Below are 19,805 nucleotides of genomic sequence, written 5' to 3'. Positions count from 1 at the left end.
CCCAGCCGGTGCCTCTTCCCCCGGCGGCCACGCCCCCACCGGCTCCTATTTACTGTTCGCGACACCCGCTCCGCGGGTGCCGCTCACTAACCCTTGCCACTTCAAAGAGGAACTGTTGTTGCACACGGAGGGTGCACGCATTGAGGAAACGTCCATTCAGGAGGTCGCGCCGCTGGTGGGAGCTTTACCGCATTCGGCGGTTTGCCTACATGCTCCCAGCGCGCGCTTGATCTAATTACCTTCAGCTGCCTTCACCGGGGGACTGCGAGGACCAGCAGCCATCACATCTCCCAGCTGGTGCCTCTTCCCCCGGCGGCCACGCCCCCACCGGCTCCTATTTACTGTTCGCGACACCCGCTCCGCGGGTGCCGCTCACTAACCCTTGCCACTTCAAAGAGGAACTGTTGTTGCACACGGAGGGTGCACGCATTGAGGAAACGCCCATTCAGGAGGTCGCGCCGCTGGTGGGAGCTTTACCGCATTCGGCGGTTTGCCTACATGCTCCCAGCGCGCGCTTGATCTAATTACCTTCAGCTGCCTTCACCGGGGGACTGCGAGGACCAGCAGCCATCACATCTCCCAGCTGGTGCCTCTTCCCCCGGCGGCCACGCCCCCTGTAGGAACCCTATATCTCTGTCTGCCCCTCCCGCAACGTGGGACGCGCGCGGGACGAAGCGCGGGGGGCGAAGCCCGGGCCAAGGGCGGGCCCGTTTAAGCCCGTTCAAGACTGGGCAAGACTGGACTGGGCCATCATATTAACTCCATTCCCTCCCCTTTTCGATTTTTTACGAATTATTGTAATTCTAAGTATTCTTAACTTTTTAACGTAGCAGAGAAAAGTTTGTAGTTAGTACCTCTAATACTTGTTTGTTTCTGAATATATTACATGATGTCCCCGAGAACCACTAGAAATGCTGTCAAAAAACAGGCCCAGGCTGCTGCTCAAGTTATCGGGCCGATAGATCCATTTATAACTAAAGCCAACGAGGCCATTGAGCAGGGCATTATCCTGTTAGATCGGAGAGTTTCCCAGGACCTGCTCATTGCCAGACGCTCTTCTTTGGGTTTACTGGCTACCGCAAAAACTCCTCAGCGTCCTGTAGAGCTTCCCCCTCCATTGCTGGAACACGTGGAGATTCACACAGTCCCTTGTATAGTGGATCTGTCCGCTTCCCTAGATCTCTCGCAATCACATCTGTTACAATCACTAGAAAAATCTCCAGCCATATTTGCAACTCAACCCGAGGCTGTCCCAACTCCAACTCCAATTGTAGAAAGGGGCCTACGGGAAGGTGCAATTCCCAAAAAAAAAAGAGAACAGGAGGAAAACCCATAAGCCTGATCATTTTGTCAATTCTCTTCCTACATTAATTCCCAGTATCCCTACCATGTCCCATCCCCCCACCCAGCCCATTGACCCAGTTCAAACTCCAAATCAACAATTACCCCTTTCATCATTTGTTAATACAACTAACTGTACCACAGAAAATTTTATTATTAGCTTTGGTAGCTCTAGTAGCGGCGATAGTGAAGGAGATATGGTTGACGATGGTAACCTAACTACTAACACCTGTAACAACGATAACTTACTGTTCACCAAAATTGGAGACATAATTAGGTTTTATTTAAAACCCATAGAAAAGTCAGTCCAACAGATTGAACTCCGACTATCCCAATTGTCCCTTGCCCTGAATTCAAGTAAAGCTCCCCTCATAGATTCCACCTCAATGCAAGGGAGATCTACTAATCCGAAACCAAATACAGTTAATTTAGACCCGTCTGCAGCGAACCCCTCTAGAACGACCCAGAAGGCCCCACAGGAACTACCACAAAAACAGTCATTAACAACTACAACTAAGGCCCAAGTTCCACCTAAATTACCTAATCCATTAACGCTTCGGCCGTCAACTAATCCCAAGAAACAGGCGACTACCCAACCAAAACTTCCATCTGCTTTACCCAGCCCGGCCCCTGCCCTCTCTAACCACCTTGTTAAACCTAATACCATTCCGCGAAATAGAAAGAGGAGGACCCATCCTATTCAATTACCGCCTGAGGCATCCCCTTACGTAGTCATCATGACAGGCGTCCCGGAACTTTCACCCAACCAGGACGAACCGGTCTGGTCCCTAAAAAACAAAATAATATACTGGTTGTCCAACAATAGACCCTTGCCCTCTTATTTGGACAACAGTCACCACTGTGCGAAGAGTCCCCTGGGTAGGCACTGTGCCTAAAACTATCCAAGGTGATTGCGTCATAGTGAATTTCATGGACCACAACACCGTAGAGCACATCTGCTCTTGGGGAGATCATACAACTTCTGATGGGATAGCCACCCATGGTCTGTCATATTTCTACCCCCCGGCCCCTCGACGTAATGCCGGTCCTCCTTGGACCTGGACAAAAGTGGGGAACTGGGGTGGGAATAGAGACCGAGGCAATTGGGCAGGTTACGGATTCAACAATCCAGTCCCTAGTCATCTTTCAGACTGGAGAGGCCTACCCCTAACCAACAGGTATGAATGCCTGGATATGGTTGACTGACCATCAGTTCCATTCACCAACGATAAAGACAATATCACTATTCAATCCCCGTTAATTCCGCCCAGCCTTCCTTCCAATCTTAATACCCCCTTGACGGATCTACCTTATCCTCTAACGATCCCCTTGGTACAAGATTTAGGCCACGCTCACCCATCGATTCCCGAAGAGCCTCATACGAGATCCCAACATAACTCTCCAACTTTCTGCGACTTACTACCCCTTTCTCCCACCACCTTCCCAACTACCCAGACCGATGACTTATCAATTCCTGCACATTTACATCCACTGAACGCTAACCCCATACTATCAACAGCCTGGGACCTCACAGTTATTTACTGGAATGTGGCGGGCCTTAGATCCAAGATACATCTTCAGCCATGGACTGACGTAATCAACAAACATAATGTAGTTTGTCTTGAGGAAACCTGGGCCATTGACCCCATTCACATTCAGGGATACAGAACCTTTCACATCCCTGCTAGTCCGTCCATCCATGGTAGACCAAAGGGTGGCCTTGCTATTTACCTTTCTAATCAAACTTCGTTTATAACGATAAAGGCACCCTTAGTGTCTCCTTCTATTCAAATTTTAAAGATAGTCTTTGACAAATGTTCTGTGTACTATTTTATCAATATGTATAACAATCTTTCTCCCGCTGATTGTGCAAAGTCTCTGTCAGAAACCACTACATATCTGCACGAACAGAGAGTTAAGAACCCGCAGTTGCAATTTTATGTTGTGTGGGGAGGGGACTTCAATACCTATCTGTGCAGCAATTATAAAAAAGGTATCTGTGGGCTCCAAGACGAACACGACTCCCCTATTACCCATTTTACACACTCTAGTACTGGGAGCCTGTTAAACGACTGTCTCTTTTCATTAGAACTTGAGTTTGCGAACGAAACAGTGTGTCCTATTGTTGAGTTCAAGCCGACCTTTCACGGTAGAGGCTTGTCCACCACCATTGACTATATCCTGTGTTCGCAAATTCTAAAAGATCGTTTAAAACATTTCACAACAGGCACAGATCCTTCAAGCGATCACTATTCTAATAGTATCACTATTACATTCAACACATTTTCTGTAACTAACAATAAGACTAGCCTTTTAACCCAACATTCTCTGGCGATGGACAAAACCAACGGCTATACAGTCAAATGGTCAAAGATTAACCCCAAGGAGACCACTGATAAGATCATTCAAAAAATTCTTCCCTTAATATATATTTGTTTAGATGAGACCTCACCTCCTCATTTGATTCTTTCTACCTTTGGAAAAATCTTAGAACCTATTCGGCAGGAGCTTACTCGCCAATTTAAGGCACATGATAAGGATTCGCGGGGTTGGTTTGACTCCTGCTGCCGCAAAGCCCTTAGTGCGCTAAAAGAGCACTCCATAGCCGGGTTAGGGATACGGTTCTAATAGCCACATTAAGAAGAAATTATAAAATGGCCCTGAAAACTCGTAAAAGGGAAATAAAAAACAACCTTTGGGCTCAACTCCATGAGAGCACAAGAAGTAAGGATAGTTCATTATTTTGGGGAATAGTCAAGTCTCCCTTTTTAGTGGACGCTACAGCCGCTCGACATCTCGATGTGGCCGTACCTGCCGATAAATGGGTCGCTCACTACTCACAGATCTTCGGGGATGCCTCTTCTGTAGCCTCTGTAGCCTTGGCCTCCCGACCCGGTGAGGAGGTCTTTACCACGGATAATATTTATCCTATCGACCTCCACTTCGATCTCACAGAGGTCATCGCTGCATTGACTTCCTCGAAGACCGGTAAAGCTCCTGGCCCCGATGGAGTCCCGCTCGACATCTTCGTGAGTAACCTAGATCTATGGTCCCCTATAGTCACTCAAGTTATGTCTGCAGTTTCACAGGCTGGCTTAATTGATTCCTGGTCCACATCTGTTCTCCTACCCATTTTTAAAAAGGGCGAGCGCGATAATCCAGCCTGCTACAGACCCATTTCCCTCTTGGACTCGCTGGGAAAGGTTGCCGGGAGGCTAATCCTGGAGCGCCTCCAGGATTGGGCCAAAGAGAATAAGATTATAACCGACCTCCAGTTTGGGTTCCCGGAGGGATTGGGCACTGTAGAACAAGCCCTTAATTTGACACTACTTATGGGTAAATACGCCAGGGCCAAAGGCGGAAATCTCTATCTGGTCTATGTGGACCTAAGCTCCGCATTCGATTGCGTAATCCATTCCAAGTTGTGGGAGATTTTGAGCAATCTGGGCGTAGACCCCCCACTCTTGAAATTTCTTCGAGAGCTTTACACGGATGCCAAAGCCTGTGTGAGGTCCGGCATCAATGGAGAGTTATCAGATTCATTCAGCATTGCCAAAGGCGTTAGACAGGGGTGCGTCCTTGCTCCATTTCTATTCAATATCTATACAAATGGACTGGAGCAAGCTATGCTGGTAGGCGCGAAAGATCTCCCCTGCATAAACACTCGACCAATCCCAGCACTACTATACGCTGATGATTCTGTTATACTAGCGAGAACACCAAATCAGCTTCAACTCCAACTGGACAAGTATTGCCAATATATGCTTTCCCTTGGTTTAAAAGTAAATAAATCCAAGACTTTTGTTATGTATATTGGCAAGAAAGTTCAGAAATGCAAACCTCTCTATATAGATAACATCAGATTAGAAAAAGCCAGGAAATACCCTTACTTAGGAATCCTTATCGATGATGAAAATTCCTGGAAACCTGCCATTACCAGCAAAAAAATGCAGTTTCAACGCACAACAGCAGCGTTGACTTCTCTCTCCAGAAAGTTGGGTAAGCCTGCTCCTGCAGAGATACTTAAAATCTTTCAAGCTAAATGCTAAGTGTGGCTACGTACGGTGCGGGCGTATGGGGACACACTCCTGCTGGAGAGCTCCAAGTTATCGAAAATGATTTTTTGAAATACGTATTAGCTCTCCCTCGAAGTGCTCCCAATTATGGTAGTCATATCGAGCTCGGTCTGGATTATCTATCTGACACCATTAGATTCCAACCGATTCTCCTTTCCGTATATGGACTAAGGAGCAGTGTCACCTTTCACGATCACTAATAACCGACTGTCTGACTTTGACTCATTGGAAAAAGATTCCCTGGTTATTATATATTTTCAACTTCCTGAAAGATTTGAATTGTTTAGCTTTTTTTACCAACCCTTCCTTACTAATGGATATACCCAGAAAGACCTTGAAGAATCTTTGTGCTACCCATCTAAGAGATCTTCGTATGTGCTCAGAAATTGGTAAGCAATCAAACACCCAACTAGTGACGATACAATCCTCTCCTGGCATCCAACCTTATTTGACTTATTATCTGTCAAACTATGATAGATATGTTTTAACAAGATTTTGTTTTGATTCTTTTTATCGTCTTGTTTCGTTCCCAGTGCCTTTAGACTGGCAACGTGAATTAACTAGATGCCCTTGCGACAACTGCTCCCTCCAGTCTACATTACACGTAATTTTGTTTTGCAGTTACTATGAGACCCCGCGTAAACAGTGGCTGGTTCCACTTCTTCGCCATTTAGGTCTCAGAAGATGTAGGCCCGCTCTTTTGGCTCTACAGTTTCTAGACACTCAATTTGTTGCAAAATGTGTAGCTTGCTACTTAAAGGCATGTCTGAAAATTCGTTCTCAATTAGCGGTTTTTGCATTGTAAATTTTATGTGAAAATTTTTGTGTACATAGCCTTTTGCTAACCAAGGCATCACCGTATTGATGATTTTTTTTATTTTTTTTTTTAAAGATTAATCTAATATTTTTTCTATGTAGCAGTTAACATTGTATTCTTGAAAACTTTTAAAACTGTTGTAATACTTTTTATATTGTACTTTTATGATTGTAGAATCAATCGAAATAAAGTTTCTCTTGACTTGACTTGACTTGATCAAGCATGTTCCGGATGAGCACAGTGCGGAAGGCGGCTGTCGTGTTGGGAATGAGGCTCAGTGGAGTGTTTGACATAGTTGCTGATCTCAACTTTTGTAATGTAAAGGGAGATGCGGTTAACTTTCAGGTGTCGAATGCTTTGCGCCTTGTCCAAGATGTCGACAAACCCCGAGCGTTACCGTGAATTATTGCGGAGGCTTATAAGACCATTGGCCGCAATTCACCCGCAGACTCAGATAGCAAAGTCTACTAAAGACGACCATCCAAATTTTCCAAAACAGAATTGGAAGAATAAAAATCAGGGGGAGCTGCAATAGAAACAGGGGTCACGTCCGGCGTCGCCGATACCAGTGTCTACTGAGCGCACTTATGATTTGCACGACCACGCAAGAATTAGGTCTCCTGATAGATTTCAGGTTCCTGAGCAACGTTCTCCTCGTTCTTCACAGGAAACATTGCGCGCAAGCTGGTGGAGGAGAACACGGCGGGGGTCGGGGTGCCTCACAAGTACGTGAGCAGCCCCGCCCATCTGTTGGTAAAGGCAAGCAGGAAGACTTGCCACGTTAACGCCCTCATTTTTAGAAAAAGAAAGTTGCTGCGTTAACCGTAAGGTATGCCACGGATAGTGAGAACACAGCTTCGGATCCTGACATGGGCATTAACGCTGCTTGACAGCGCAGCGGAGGTTACAATAGTGCGGCAAGCACTGCATCCATATCTGAAGGCGACAGCAACTGACACTTTTATTATTATGGAAACTGCTGACAGTAGGGTGGCTCCCCCTGACAGACTATATGATATAGGTCCATATGTATCGAGGAACCAATTTGCGATTATGTAATAGCGATTTTTAAGAAATCGCTATTTCAGAATCGTAAATTGGTATGTATCAGGAAAATCACAATTTTTTAGCAATTTCTTAATGTTCCTTAATTGCGAATTCGCAAATTGCGAATTCGCAATTAAGGAATACTTTCCCATTCATTTCTATGGGCCAGGAGACCCATAGGAAGGAATGGGAATTTATTCTCAATTTGCGATTCGCAATTTGCGAATCGCAAATTGAGAATAATTTCAAGGGTGCAGGGGTGTCCAAAGGACACCCTGTTGCACCCCTGAAATAAGCATAGGTGCACATGTGGTCACATGCCACTTTGGTGGTAATTTGCAATTCCTTAAGGCCATTTAGCAAATTTTGAGAAGAGTTCGAAGTGCAGATGTTTCCAATATGGCCACCGGTCAAGCGCAATAGAGAGAGCACCCGTCCTACTCACAAACAGTGATTGAAGGTATTCCTCAGAACAAAGCTTTAATTAATTTTCTTAAAAAATGCCGACTCTGTAAGCGGCACCATGCGCGTGAATTTAAAAGCTACATGCGGTAAATAAATGGAGAAGTGTGGCTCAAATGGTTAGAGCGGCAGACCCTCATGCAGGGATCTGGCCCGGGACCAGGGTTCAATTCCCGCCTCGGCGGGTCTTGGGCTCAATTTCCTCGGACCTGATAATTCTCGCCTCGGTGCCTATTCTAATCATGGGTCCCACTCTGCAACTCTGGGCAATAGCTTGCTTAATCTCCACAACGGCCCCAAAAGCGCTGGGATGCCTGGTTTCACCCTGGGGGTGCCCAGGAGTGGACACTCACAGGGAAAACCAGGAAGGGTTCCTAAGTGGTATACGGACAGCACCGGGACACTACCTCAGGGAAGAAGCTGTGCGCTCTATAAATACCGGTAAATTTACATTTATTTACATTTACATAAGTCTTGTTATAATTTTAGGAGCCGTGCGATAAAGACAAGCTATCCCGGTTACACCTTTAAAGAAAAGAATCAAGTATGTACAGCCCACCTCATGTAGGAAGCCGTCCGTTTGGACTTAGACGTGTTGCTCAGGTCGGATACAAATGTATCGATCTTTTCTCTTGACACAGGGAGCGTGTGCCCCTGCCGGGCTTGGTGATTGATGGTAATCAGGATATAGTAATTCAATCCAGTACCTACGCATTGACAAAGGTACATTATATAGCAAACTGGTGGCAACAAACGAGGCTGGTGTTGGGTACACAAGATTATGGGTCCAATATTGTTGCAATTTCTTTTATCAGAACCTGCTTTTGAAAACAGAAGCACAGGCGAACCACTTGCCGCTATTAAGACTCTGACCCTGGAACAGAGGTAGGAATGAGTAAGATTGTATCTTCTTCCTCCTCCCTGCTTCTTGTACATAAATGAGTGGAGAAACTCAGACTTTTTCCTTCTATCACAGGCAGTCAACATAAAATGTCCTGTTTCACAGCTTGAGCCACTTCCTTGAATACAAAGATTCATAAAAAAAATTTCCCTGAGCCTGACGATACCGTGAGAGGCCAGGACATCAGAGACCAACAGGTACATACTTTAGATCGTTTAGTGCAATACCAGAAAGAATAGAGGCTTCAAGCTAGATAATTAAAACTTTATTGTTTTTCTGCATTTTACACAGAAAAGTGACAAAGCCCTGACGACAGTCTGGGAATTGGTTTCCTTGGACTAGAAACACGTCGGCACATCTGAGGGAGCAATCAATATCACTAAGCATTTGAACTAGCTCTGGCTGGTTGTAAAAGTCATCCTTATTTTAGGACGGGCTCCTTCCTTTTGACTTTGTCTCTTCATTCTTTATGAATTCAGATTAACTTTTTTGAAAATTTCAATTGTTTGTGTTTGTATAGTGAATTTTTTGTGGAATGTATGATAATTGTGTATATGAATTGTAAATATTTTGTTTGTAAATAGTTAGATGTTGGAATTTAAATGTGTTGAATGTACAGTTTTTTCCTTTTTTGCGTAACTTTCAAAAGAAGAATGAATTTTTTATTTTTAAATAGATCGGTATATATAAAAATACTGGGTCAAACTCAATAAGTTTGTGTTTTCCCTATGATCTGAAATAAGTTTTTGGAAATTATTTGGGTGTAGACATATTTTTGTGTTTTCTGGTTTTGGATTATCGACATTTAAATTCACATTGTCGAACATGTGCGGTACAGAACACCCACAGTTCAGCTCTCATTAACAGTCTGATGCGAAAAAGATTTAAGATCACACGAGACATTTCAAATGGCTTTTTTAGTCATAACTTGTCCTCCGTTAATAGTCAATGGACAGCTTTCCCTTGTGGCGTCAAACAAAAACTATTTAAAAGATTGACCATGGGCTATAAAAACAGCCCAGGTGTCTTTGCCGCATGTGTCATCTCTTTCTTAGATGGCATTGATCCTGATGCGTACTCGTACATTGATGATATTTATCTAATGGACGACGAATTATGGCCGCATCTGTGTCGCATTGACCGCATCATAGTTATGTTTGCGGACTTCGGTTATAAATTTATCTTTGCAAAGTCAGACATTGCGGAGTTCACAGTGTTGTTCCTGGGCTCAACAATGAAGGTAGAGGTCTTACACCTCACTTCCTGGAGAAATGCGCATGTTTATGGTCTCCTACAACTCTGCTGGGATTTTTGAATTTCGGGCATACTTATATTCCTGATTATGCCCAGCGTAACAAACCTCTATATGCTTTGATACAACCAACTTTTACCAAGTCATGCTGGCTGCCTGAACAATCAGCTATTCTGCAATTTTCGCAGTCTGATCTTCTTGAATCTAAGTACTTATTGACTCATGATAACCACACTAACCTGGTAATAAGAATTGTGCCTGGTGCCGTGGGTGTCACGTACTTGACGTTTAATGAAGGAGACACAGTGCCTATCGCTTACAAGTCACACTTGTGCACTTCGGCTGAAAAGCGATTTTCTTCTGTCAATAAAGTCTTGACAGCTGTACAGATGGCGATTCTAAAAGAGAGAGTGCAGTCACAAGGAAAACACATGTTGGTTGTTACACCTTATACTGCATTTGAAGCAGTGATGAAAGCCAGTGTACCAAATTCTAAAGTTTTATATCATAATTGGATGCAATGGACAACTTCGTTGACATTTCCGGATGTCACATTTATCTTTGACCCCTCATTGCAAACTCAGGAGTTCTTACAGTATTAGTTTGTTCATCCTGCTCCTCTGTCCATGCGCACGCTTGAGGATTACCATTGTATCATTAACACTCACGGTGCGGCACAACCGGCGATAGGATCTAAGCATTCTTATTCAGTGGCCTGCGTAATCATGGCTGGTACCTTGGGAATGGAGAATGCAAGTCCGATGTCGTGAACACGCAGACATTAGGTGACTGCACCGCCCAGTTGGCAGAGCTACGTGCTCTAGTGCTTGGGTTAGTTTAATAATAATAATAATAATAATAGTGAGAATGAGGGATAAAAGGTCCCAATCCCTTACTAGCCGTTTTTTGAGCAATGGTCCCTCTTTTTTGTCAAGCTTGCCCTCGGCATGGGGAAATCCCTAACCCCCTATTATTGCAAAGTTTGAGAAAGGTGTGTCAGGGCAAGCTTTGTTTTTTATAGTCTATTATGGAAAAATTCCAATCGCACGAGACGGCTCGTACCGGCATTACACCAAAATCAGGGAATCCCTATTTATCCACAGAAAAGAACAACCAGATATACTTCTTCAACCTGATTCGTAAAGCCCTGAGGAAGCCCCAGGCCGGATGGCCATGTAAGGGGTGAAACAAGTGTTGGCTGTTCTCCTACATACTATCACGAATATAGTAACACTTTATTAAAAAAAAAATGAACCATCGTGTGATTGGAATTTTTCCATAATAGACTATAAAACACAAAGCTTGCCCTGACACACCTTTCTCAAACTGTGCTCTAGTGTTTGCATTAAAGTTTTCTGACCCTCGTGTGACTACTTTAATTGTGAGTGACTTATTACTGTGTTCAGTCCTTCAATAAAAATGTATTCTTTTGGACTCTGAATGACTATCGTGATTCCAAAGGTGGCACAATTAAGCACAAGATGCTATGGGTTTGAGTGGCAGAAAGAAAGAACGTCTGCCTCTCGTAAATGTTATTCATACTCTTGATCACCAGCGTGTAGGAGTACACGCTGTTGGCAACAGTCTTGCTGATGAAGCAGCAAAGACCGCAGTAGCAACATATGTAGCAGCAGCAGTTACAAGGTCCAACAGTAAGAATGATGATGACATCTTGGCAGCTATAGCTGCTACAGAGATCGTTGATAATTACCCTATGGGTTTCCCTTCTAAATACTCTTATCATTTAAGTCCTGATAAAGATCCCTATGTGAGAATTAACAATGTTGGTGACAGGATGATTCCCGACGCGGACCGCAGGCTACCCTTGATAACAATCGCTCACGAAGGCATAGCCTCGGCTCATGCCGACGTTTCAGCGTATGTCTCTATCTTACAGCAGCGTTACTGGTGGCGTGGATTGTATAAATACATTTGTGAATATGTCCTTTCTTGTTATGTATGTCAGCAGATTAAACCTTCAACTGCTGCACGGCCGCCACAAACTCAGCTGTACATATCTAATAGACCACTTAGTTGTGTTTATTTAGATCACTGCTGACCTTTTTCTGCTGATACTGCGTATAAGTATATCTTAAATGCAGTGGATTCATGCACACGTTTTCTCTGCATTTGGCCACAAAGGAGTTCTGATGCTCGAACTGTCATCAGAGATTTGCATGTCTTTGTGGGAATTATTGCATGTGGCACCTTCCATTCTGATCAGGTCCAGCGTTCACCTCTAAGGTGTACAAAGAAGCCATGGGACCTTTGGGGGTGCAGGTGAAATTTTTGTCTCCATACCGGCCTGAGGGCCATACTGTTGTGGTGCGAATGAACCGTGACTTAAAGCAATCTTTGACAGCTAGGATTTAGGTACTACGTGCACTAAATAATCTTCCTAGAAGATCTCTGGGTGGGCAGACCCTGTACAAAATGCTCTTTGGCATAAAAATGTTTGTCCCGGACATTGATGGTCTAGACATGGCGGCGACAGACATACCCTTTGACGTAGATAATCATTCTGCTGTGTTACAGGACCTACAAGAGACTCGAGACAGTCTTGCAAAGGAACACTTGCCCTCCACATATGGAGCTGAAGCTGCTCTACAGATTCCAGTAGATTCCGGTAGTTAGCTGGCTACCCCGAGTCGGTGACCTGGTCTGTGAGAAGGTGGAGAACAAGGAGTTCAGCCCCTCGTATCATGCACCCGTTCCAGTGCTTGGCATGCAGGGCACAAGAACATTCATTTTACCACCACTTCCTGGTCGCTAGGGAAACAGGTACGACTCCATTGACAATGTCAAACTTCAACGATTGGTCGATTCTTCTTAGTATGACTCCTGCTGTCTCTTGTCCAGCAATGCTGAGAAATTCTGTTTTGGCCTCTGCTGACACCAACATCCCTGACCTTGCTATAGAGATGTCCACAGTCACTAATCCATTATTAAATTCGCCAGCTGGCGATTCACATGAATATACTGAGTATACATATCCCACGGATTTGTCATTGCCTGGTGTGTAAACAAGTCTAGCTGACAAGTCACATTTTTCCTTTGACTCTGACTCTATAACATCGAATGCACCATTGAGGTTTTCTATTTTTGTTACTTGGTTTAAAAGACATTTTTTGTTTCAACCTTGGAATTACATCTAGTTGGTTCTCATCTCCATTTTTTTGTTCATGTCGATTGGATTTGTGATGGTATTTTTCCGTCTGGTAAATGGACTCTATATAACTGAACAATCAAAAATCTGATTAATTGATGGAACTTTGGCCCCACACTCCTCATCATACATCATGAAAAGAGACCAGACTCTTGTCAACATCACAGCCTAGCCCGTGCTAGATGTTATTGTATGAGATGCTATAAAATTTCAAATTCATGGACCCACAGAGGTGGTTAATGTTCCTAATGTATTACGTGTTTCAATGGTGGATGTTGTGAAACAAAACATACGTTCTGATGATTGCGATGTCCAAGCCATTGAAGCTGTCTTTTCTGATTTGAAATATTATGCTGCCTTTGATGCTGAGGATTTATATTTAGACTCCACAAACTACGCCGACTTGTTCTGTTACCAACACTATGGCCTTCACTTTCTGCATAAGGCTAATATATTTAGAAATGTGGTTAATTACACCCAATGGGAACATTGTCCTACTCCCATAGGAGGCAGCTCAAATACCCTTTTGAATAAATTCACATTTTACTGACTTTGATCGGTCTTACCCGAGTTAATTTTATTTAAAATTAAATTACAAATCCAATTCGAAAGTGAGACTTACTCACTCAAAATTGTTGTATTCCAAATCCTTTATGCATCAGTTAGCAGTGGATGGCTACAAGCTATGGAAATATACCATAGATCTTAAATCTGTTTGGGGTTCTAGACCCTGGCAAGTGCAGGGCACTGAAGCTTTACACCGAGCATGTCTTATTCTCCTCCACATGTTGTTTTTAAATAGTACGATCTCACAAACAACTTGTCTTAGTTTGGCCACTTCAAAACACATGAATACCCCTAAAATTCCTAATCTGCATGCTTACCCTAATTGAAACAATCATACTGATAGATCCCTTGATGAATTACAATCTTTCATTTCAAATTCCTCCTTTAACATTTCGTCCCTGGATCCTGAGGGTTGGCTGTTGTAGCCAACAAGTTCTGATCTTTGTCAACATGGCTTTCTGGGTTTAGCCCCTGGCCTTACACAGGACAGAACTGATCCCTTTTTGAAACTTCCCATTCAGTTACCACCTAGTCAGTGGGGAAATGATGTCAAAATTGGCTGAAACATTCTACTCTTTTGTCTGTTAAACATCATTTATCTTTGTTCACCGACAATGTTAATTTAACTGATTTTGTTAAGGGGCCTGTGAGTGGAAGATCTAAAAGATATATATATGTGCGATTTACAATGAAGTTTGGAAACTGTCGCAGGTTTAGGCTGCTTCCCGTTAAAGAGCAATAGACCAAGCTAATTTGGAAAAAGTGCTTGCTCTCATTGATAATAGCATTAACACACTCTCTTCCAGGATTTACACCTTGGATAATATTGTTTCATCTGTTGTGGATATTGTGTAAGATGATGTTTCTGTTTTGTTCCATGGTCAAAATCAATTGTGGTCCATCACGCAGTTTGCATGGACCTTACAAACTTTAAAATCTGGGAAAGTGCCTTGGGACTACATTAATATTTCGCCAGTGTTTTTAACATTTAATTTAAGAGAAAAACAACAGTTCATGTCCATGAAGGATGCATCATATTCTTTATTGCAATAAAAAAATTAGAGCCATTACCATTTTCTGTAGTCGAATCTAATTCAGCTGTTGGTTCATCCATGGTTTAATAACATTGCCTTTTTCTCTGTTTAAGTTTAGTTCATGTATGAAACACCATGCCCTGGGTAGATATGAACCACTTGGTACCGCTTTTCTCCATGAAGTTTGGTCTCTGCCCTTCTCATACAGATGTCTGAGGGATGGCTAAGAGGTTTACTTAAAAGGGGAGGAGTGCACTTCCACACCTGATCATTCACTGGTATGCAAGAATGTTCAATTGCATGACACGTGTAATGTGGAGGCTCCGAATTTAGCTTGCATTTTGAAGGGAATTCCTGTTCCAGCTATCGTACCAACATTCACACTATTAGCTAACGGTAGATATTTGCTTTTAAATAATGAAGCTTGCTGCAGGATGTTGGCTGGAATTCATACATTTTCACTGTTTCACAGCGAGTAGTTTGCTGTAAAAATGTGCTTTTCCCGCCCCCGCATGGGAGGCTTGATATCTCGATTTGGCCTTCCATTCCGACCCTGAAAGCTGAGTTCAACAAGTTGAACAGAATAAGAGCTTTATTGTCTCAAAAAGAAGTCGCTCTCACTTCTTCTCATGAAACATTTGTACTTCATGTTACTAAACTATATTTGGTGTGATACCGGCATTTTTTCATTCTATTTTTTCCAGCATCTTTGGTGGCTTCCCTCTAATTCTCGCGTTGGCTGCCGGTGTACTGCTGTTGATTTGCTTGCTCCAAAATGGCTGCACTGTTTGTGTCAAGAGACAGCCGACCCAGGCTCACGCAGCTTCATGCATCGAAAGCTTGAACACTATGGAGTACTGCCATTGGTCACATGGGGCGTGGTATATGGATTATCATTTCGCTTTTCATACTTTACTTGTGCTCAGCCCTTGTTCCTTTGCCTGGATTGCCAATTCGAATGGCTATTAGAACTCTGTCTCTCAAATACTGTGTCTCCTGCTCCAGATTTTGACCATCTAATGAATTCCTTAGTGGCTCATGAGTTGGCCTGTTTTGGAATCGGGATTATGATCTGTGCAGCAGCACACTGAGTTTTACCAAATTGGGACATATATACGGCTGGGCATGACTTCCTGGAACGAAGTTATCTTGACGTAAACGCAAGTTGTCCTCTGATCGTGCTAGAGGCTACTGCAATTGAAGAACATGTATGTTAATTTCCGTTACTAAACTAAATGGCGGAACTCTTTGCTGACAATAACAATGACTTCCTTTTGGAGGCTGTTGCGACATACTGTGTATACACGCTGATGGATTCGATTGGCAACGATCCAGCATGAGATGCATCACTCAAGTTTTTTGCTTCTCCCCGTGGTGTTATTTTTTTCTCACTTGCATTTTTTTTCTTTTTTAATAGACATTCTTTTCTTTTTGCCCCTTTCATTTCCTCGTGACCCATTTTTTGACAAGAATGAACTAATTTCTTTCTCGGATGAACTTGAACTCTGCATTCTTCCTATGTTTCTTTTCGTGCATTGGCTCCATCAAGGGAGGGTGTATTGAGGATACGGTTCTGCCTGCACACATTGCTATGTTAGCATAAGTGAGTTAGTTGCTCAAACGCCATTTTGCTGCTTTTGCACACAACACTACATGTCTCTGTTTTTATAAAGGCAAACTGCTTGCTTTTCCTTCACATGAGAACGGTCTGTTTTTCACATCTCCAGACTCACACTGCGAGCTCAAGTCTGCACAAAGTGTTCAAGGTTAAAATAACAATGTATGCTGTGGATGCAGGTTGATCGGCCCCACGCTCTAAACACAACACGAACATAGCTGCTGATTTCTGAAACTCAGGTGCTTTTAATATTGCACTGCATGCATGAGACTAACACTTGGCAAGAACCTTTCAATCGATAAAGAGCTGTGCTGATCTGGGCTCGCAAAGAGGGTAGGGGAGAGGGGGCATCCTTGCCTGGTGCCTCTATGTATGTCAAAGGGAGCCGACCTGGCCCCATTGAGTAGGACTGAGGCACATGGGTTGCTGTATAGCAACTTTATCCAATCAAGGAAGCTGTAAGGGATCCCAATGCGTTCAAGGAGGGCTAGCAGGTAATCCCATTCAAGGGAATCGAACGCTTTAGTGGCGTCGAGGAACACAGCAGCAGCCTCGGATCTGGGGTTTATGTCTTGTAGTACAGCCTGAAGGGTGCGTAAGTTATGTGAAATCGCCCTATTGGGGACGAAACCCGCCTGGTCGGGTCGGACCAGGCGCTCCAACAAAAGGTTAAGGCGGGATGACAGTACCTTCGCTAGGATTTTGACATCAGTATTGAGCAAAGAGAGGGGTCTATAGGAGTCACAGTGTTCCGGTGGCTTGCCCGGTTTCAAGAGAGACGTAATAAGGGCCTCGCGCATCGAGGGCGGGAGAGTTCCCACTTCGAGTGCAGAATAGTAAACTTGTTGTAGTATTGGGGCAAGGATGTGGATATATGCCTTGTAAAAGTCGATTGGCAGCCCGTCAGATCCAGGTGATTTGCCCGATTTCATGGACATGATGGCATCCCTTATTTCATCCACCGCGAGGATGTGGTGGAGGAATTTTTGTTGGGATGGACCAAGCCACGCGATGGCCGTGTCTTCCAGATAAGGATGCATGTTAATAGGTGCCGATCTTTGAGAGGTGTAGAGGGTGGAGTAGTGATTCGTAAGGATACGGAGTTGTTCAGGAGTGTCTCGTTGTGGGATTTGATGCTCATCCAGCAAGGTGGTGATGAAATTATTGTATCTAGGGGACCGGACAGCGGATGCCAGTGCCCTGCCAGGCCTATCTCCTTCACCGAAAACTCGTGCAGAGTGCTGTTTGCCGAGGAATTTACACTCCCTATCCGCCGACCGTCAGCAACCTTATATATGCATTCAACCTGCTGGGTGAGTGAAGCCTTGAACATTTCCCTGCCCACTTGGGCCGTCGTCATCTGTCTCTCTATGGCCCATTCCAATTTTTCTTGACCACAAATTAGTTGTTGTATTAGGCTTACCATTATCTTGGACTAATGGAATTATGCCCACATTCTACACCAAGTATGTAGAAGAGTCGGTCAAGAAGGAGCTCATTGCATTGAATAATTTCTTAGTATGCACTTTTTTTTAGTATTACAGGAAATCACAGTAATTGATTGTCTCTTTTGTATTCTTCTTTCTCACAGAATCTTCCACTTCAGTCCCTTAGGTGAGCCTCGGCCACCGTCGTCCCTCAGACAGAAGGAAAAGGCTCAGGTAAGTGTTTTTGCTTTATGGTTTAGTCAAGGGAGGATGTCATCTGTCTCTCTATGGCCCATTCCAATTTTTCTTGACCACCAATTAGTTGTTGTATTAGGCTTACCATTATCTTGGACTAATGGAATTATGCCCACATTCTACAGCAAGTATGTAGAAGAGTCGGTCAAGAAGGAGCTCATTGCATTGAATAATTTCTTAGTATGCACTTTTTTTTAGTATTACAGGAAATCACAGTAATTGATTGTCTCTTTTGTATTCTTCTTTCCCACAGAATCTTCCACTTCAGTCCCTTAGTTGAGCCTCGGCCACCGTCGCCCCTCGGACAGAAGGAAAAGGCTCAGGTAAGTGTTTTTGCTTTATGGTTTAGTCAAGGGAGGATGTGAAGGATAAATAATAGCTATGCATAAATGTGAAGGAAGGGGGTAGAGGTTGGAGTAACAAAAAAGAAAAAGAGTAGCCAATGATTTCTGCTCTTGTCTTTCTTTTCCGTCTCACTTATTTCCTTTTCCCTGGGCCCCTTTCACCCCTCAGCCTCCCCTCCCTCTTTGACTCAGCCCCTTTCCAAAAGCCCCATAGACGCCCACGCACCTGGAAGAGCCACGTCCCTCCGAGCCGTGGCGTAGTGACTACGCGTCCTTCATTGAGGTCTGGTCTCCTTCTGCTTCAGCTTTCCCTCCTCTGCCAGGTTCGGGTGTTCCGTTCGCGGACAAGCTGTGACCTCCCCTGGGCTCCGGTTCTCTCTCTCGGAAGGTTGTTAGGTCTTCTCCGTCTTTCCAGTCTTCCCAGCTGGTTTCTCTGCCTCGCGCTCCCTTGCTGTGTGTAGCTGGACCAACTACTGACCTACCTGACCGGCTCTCCGCCCCGCCTTCTTGAATCATGTATCGTCTGAAGTCTGTCCTCATCGCTGGCTTAAAGGGGCCTCCTTGTCGTGCAGGCCTCAGCCAGACCCACTAGTGCAAGGGGTTTGCCCTTCTGCGCACGAAGTCCTCAGACCCAAAAGGAAAAAGTTGGCACGGAAACTGGAAATGCAAAACATAATGTTTATTACACCTCATGAGGTGGTGCTAAAATTCAGACAGTACCCTTCGGCACTGCGAGAAGTAGCACAAAGGGCTACTGAACGCATGGTTTATTTATACCCACACAGGGGCTCAGAAGAAGGCGGCACAAAGCATAAGAGCACATTTTATGTCCATACAAGGTAATATCGAGAAGCACAATCGATCAGTGGGAGGAGCTAACAGTCTTGGGGTCTCGGCTAACATATTTCAATCTAAGGCTAACCATTAACAGATGCGGACCCTAACGGTCAGTGGCAAAACACAGAGATGCTATTATTAGCCTGTTGCCGGGCAGATTCAAAGGCCATGAGCAGAAAGGTAGGACAACGCACATGGTCGACAAGAGGCAACGTGTGGCAGACAAAATGGCTGCCGTGAATCCAAAATGGATGCCGCTAACTGTCAAGATAACGGCCAGAACTAAGATGTCTTTTGCTAACGCTCAATTTAATCGCTGCTAAATTACAACAGACTACCCTTTTAGCATTAGCTAAAGACATATGCTCTTTTAGGGTGATCTGTGCATTCATCTTGTATATCTATGCACATTATATTTGTCACTTCTTTATCCAACGATTGTTGCGCTTTTACTGCATTTCGTTTCGATGGTATACAGGCATTTATGCACATAGAACATAGCATTATGCCACAGTGGATACACATACGACAAGTGAAAATCAATGCAACTGCAATACATAGAACAGTCAGTAACTTCCAACCCCAGGCGGAAACCAAAGCCCAAAACCATCCAGCAAAAGTCCAAGTGCCATTTTTCTCATGAATATCGGCAGCTATTTTA

At 44.0% G+C, this 19,805-nt stretch overlaps 2 protein-coding genes across 3 annotated transcripts in view; one reads left to right on the top strand and one right to left on the bottom strand.

The window, feature by feature from the left end:
* LOC144806055 (uncharacterized) overlaps positions 1-19,805 on the bottom strand; it is a 609,474-nt gene that overhangs the window by 448,351 nt on the left and 141,318 nt on the right. The gene's annotated exons all lie outside the window — the stretch shown is intronic.
* LOC144806053 (uncharacterized) overlaps positions 1-19,805 on the top strand; it is a 214,747-nt gene that overhangs the window by 129,931 nt on the left and 65,011 nt on the right. For both annotated transcript variants that reach the window (XR_013605673.1, XR_013605672.1), the window contains exons 4-5: positions 17,873-17,942; positions 18,217-18,286. The gene's annotated coding sequence lies outside the window, so the exon portion shown is untranslated. The remainder of the gene's footprint in view (positions 1-17,872; positions 17,943-18,216; positions 18,287-19,805) is intronic.

The sequence above is a fragment of the Lissotriton helveticus genome, assembly GCF_964261635.1.
Source record: "Lissotriton helveticus chromosome 1_1 unlocalized genomic scaffold, aLisHel1.1 SUPER_1_unloc_41, whole genome shotgun sequence".
Taxonomy (NCBI): Eukaryota; Metazoa; Chordata; class Amphibia; order Caudata; family Salamandridae; genus Lissotriton; species Lissotriton helveticus.
The sequence above is the reverse complement of the archived record's forward strand: the minus strand, read 5'-3'. Positions and strand labels throughout refer to the sequence as shown.